Below are 4,285 nucleotides of genomic sequence, written 5' to 3' on the forward strand. Positions count from 1 at the left end.
GTGAAACCGACAACGTGAAAAACTCCCAGCCAGAGAGCAACCTCAACGTCAACCACAGCTTTCTGCCCTCTGGCCAATCAGCGAGCGAGAAGGGAACTTCCTGGGCGTGTGATTGGTCGGTGGCGGTGCCGCTCTGGATCGGCACCTCCCACTTCCACACAGGCGAGTTTGCTAGAGATCCGAGGTGCTCCCTAAATTACGTAATAGATTCTCATGCCCTAAAAAGGGAAATATGTGTCTCCTGTTTGTGAGGAGTGGATTCCAGCCGCTGTAAATTTACTAGCCAGACAAGCTCTTGGCTTTGGCACTTCCAGCACAGACATTGGAGCTGAGATAGGATTTCAGACCTCAGGGAAAACAACCAGGACAGGACAGGATATTCCCAATAAACTACAAACTGAGCCATACTAAGTATAACCATAAAAGCAGATCATAAAATGTTTATTCAGGGCTAGTAGTATCATCACAGACGAATCTGTTGCCTCCCGTGAGAGCTTGTATCTCAATTCGGGTCCAATGGAATTAAACAAAAATTAAGAGGAAGCTTCAGTGAGACTTCACTGCACTATGGTTGCCCAGTGGTGCCATTTCACCAATTGCAATGTTGCAAAATAGACTGATTTGCTTTGCCACTTATTGAAGATAACACCAACCACACATAATACCTTACAAACTCGGGACACTGCCTCGACAAGACATTGGAAAAAAAAGATGAAATGCCTTCTCCGTCCCAACCTCACGCCCTGAAATAACAATAATTCAGGATTGAAAACCAACTGCCAAGTAAACCAGCTGAGGAATTCCCACAGAATCCCAAGAGGGACTGCAAGGCAGCGGCCCATTGCCTAAAAAGGAAGAGTCCAAAAAGAAAGAAGCAAGGAAGTTACTCTGTTTAAACCCTTGTGTAAACATACAAGGGGCTGATATGCTTTCCTTTTATATAAGGGGTTATTATACCGAATGTCACTGAAACATAATCACATTAAAGAGATCAGGATTTCTACACTATGATGTGTGCCTCTCAATCACAGACACCTCAATATAATTAACCAAATATGTATACTTTTTTGAGGCAAAACCTAACAAATAAAAAAAGTGATTTTCCCTTTAAAAAATAACCAATAGACACAAAATAAAGTTCACACTGAATTTCCCAAAAGTCACACTACCCTGCAGAGTCCATCCTGGATATAGACATCAAAGATGGCCCGTTGCTTCCTCAGCTCCCCACTTACTGACAAGGCCGTCCCCTGTGTCCATGCTGGAATGTGAGCAGGGCTGCTGGAGATGGGTGGTCTGCACCTTCCCCTGTACTGTAGTGCAGATGCAACGGGTCTGCATGGAGGTGTGCCAATGCCCGAGCAGTGCAACCGGTGTGTGTACTCAACTCAACACCATACATCTTTCATTTGTAGTGCACAGACTCACAGACTGAGACAGACTATCTTGTTTCTTGGATGCTTGATCACATCACAACCGAAAAGGTTGCAACTGTTCCCCAATGTAACAATGTGTTGTGACAGACTTCACCACGTTTTTAAATAAAGTTCCTCCTTGTCCCAGTTGTTTATTTCTGGCTGCTTTTCTTCCCTTTTTTAATCATTACAAGAGTGAGCAGTGAGCGCCATCCTCTGGTTGAAAGGAGTAAATGCAGTCAGTGAAACGAGGAACACAGAGAACATTTCAAACCCACACAAGTTACTTTTAAATATGTTCAGAAAATGGCCTACTCATTCATGCAATTTTGGCTATGACCAATTTTTCCATCCCCCGGAAGTTGTTTAAAATTGCAGCTAAAAGGGAGAATCAGCACAAATTGCTCTTACACTGATTTCTCTGACTTGAAATGTTTTTATCAGAGTTTCACTTCTGGCCAAACTTCAATCAGTGATGTGACGGCAGGTGTATTTCCTTTGAGAGTGAATAGAGGACACCTGAAGGGACCCCACTGATTGGCGCTAAATATTTTAGGCTTCATTGGATAATGAGGTTAGGTGCTGTACATTATGTGCATAGATTTAAGGTCCCAGTAAATAAAACGTATCCAATAGATGGCAGTCTATGGTCACATGATGAGTTGTACTTCACTCATTTCCAACACTTTTTATGATGACACAGTCAGGTAAATATGAATATGGAAGCCAGCTCCTGATGCTGCATGGACTTTTAGAGGGCATCATTTAATCCTTCCACTACACAAGTGGGCCCAAATGTCAGAATTTGATTTTTAATTAAAGAATTTAAAAAAAAAACTGTCATGACTTTGCCCTTCAATCCATGTGTGAATAAGATTGGTCGACGATTTCACCAAAGAGGCCGCAGCCGTAATATTTAATTGGAAGTATGTTTAGCAGATAGTGAGGTCAGGAGAGGAAGAGCAAAGGAATCAATGCTTTGTTAAAATAGATAAAATACTTAGTAAAATGTTAAAATGCCACATGAGGGCACTAAAGTATGCAAATAGAGTAACGCTTTGTGAAGCACTTTACAGAGAAGGTTGACATATCATATTTACTGTTTTACAATTTCGTGAAACTTACAGGTCATTAAAGTATGTGAGTATGTATCTTATCAGTGTTTTGACTTTATGTTTGGTTCTCTGAGTTGATGGGGGGGGGCTCGGCAGGTGCCTGTCCCGGTGAGGTTATTCCAGCATCACTCCTATATTTCTGTTTGTTGTGGTGTTTTTGTCAGCTAAAATATTTAGGAAGCTATAAGACCTTTTCCGTCTTACTGACTTTGTGGTCATCTCTCTGATTTAGTGTAAACTGTCATCTGCCACAGAGACTCAGCCAGAAAGCGCTGCTCGAGGTGTCTGACTCAGTACCATTGTCAGGTCCTGTAACAACAGCAGCGTCATAAATGTGGCGGGCTACTTTCTGCTCATACTGCTCTCATGAAAATCTAATATCACTGGAGGAATCCAACATTGTCAGTCGCACTGGTATACGAGTAACTGTCTTCAATCTGTTGGTTAACTGGAGGTTACTTATCCTCTGAGAGAGAATGTATAAATGTACTGTGTGTACTTTACAGATTAATTGTTCTTAAAACAAACATTCAAATCCAAGATGCTTTTCTCTGTACTTCCAAATTGCATCAAATGGAAATATATCTAAATATCTAAATACCATACCAGCAGTACTAAAGTTACATGTTTGCTGAGTTTTCTGATGAAATGTGACAAAAACAGCAGTGGTAAGTTCAAGGGCCCTCCTCCTGAGAATCCAGACCATATCGTTAAAATGATCACCTTTGATTGTAGCTGAAGTGGTGTGCAGTGGAACTTGGTTGCAATCAGTTGTATTGCTGGCCCACTTGTGTCCCTTGCTCTACTGATGCCTGTTCTAGTGATCCATGTCTCAGCAATCAATTTAGTGGGTAAAATCATATCCATAGGAATGAGAACTGAGTTTTACTTGCAATTTTTGAAGTGCGCCTTCAAAAGTGTGCCGTTTTTGTGAAGGTTACAACTGGACTGGCCACAGATGCTTGGAATCAGTCGTACGAGATCTCCCGGGACACACCCACTCAAACACGTACGCAGATAAGGAAAGAAAGACACACCTTCTGATCTTCATAAAACTAACTTTAAACTTAAACTAAGAAATCTACACAAGAATAAATCTATATCTATGCCTGGAGTGGCTGCTGACTATTGGATGTCTCATATGAGTTCTGCTGGTATACTCAAAATAAAATGCTTTCTCACATTAGTTTACAAAATCAATGCCAACTGTTTAATATTATTGGAACAAGAAGAATATGACCACAGAATGGAGAATATGGTCTACATTTCAATGTGCATCATTTCGATCCTTCTCATCTGAGCAAACGTCCCTCAGGTTGTTCTCTCCATCTCTATCTTCATCATCCAATCAACATGAATTGAGTGATTGTGATCCCATCTGTCACACTTCTTCCTCGTGTCCTCCCTGGCTTAGTAGGAGAGTGCCCTCCTCAGCCCTGACTCAGATGGGTTAGTGGGTGTATGTTGCTCACTCTCTCCTCCCCTTGCTCCTTTTCTTTTTTTTTCTTTCCTTCTCTCAAGCTGTCTTACTCTCTCCCTCCTCCTTTCCTCATACTCTCTCTCCTCACTCTCTCAATCTCCCTCTCCTTTTTGATCACTTCGGTCCCTTGCTCCACTCCCTCTCCCTTACTCCTACACGGCTCAGTCATTCACTCACACACTCGTACCAGCTCTCCCTGGGCACCATCTCCACCGCCGGAGATCCTCATTGTGTCTGCGTCTTGCCAGGTGGACGCACTCCCCACAGTCACCATT

The sequence above is a fragment of the Melanostigma gelatinosum genome, assembly GCF_949748355.1.
Source record: "Melanostigma gelatinosum genome assembly, chromosome: 21".
Lineage (NCBI taxonomy): Eukaryota > Metazoa > Chordata > Actinopteri > Perciformes > Zoarcidae > Melanostigma > Melanostigma gelatinosum.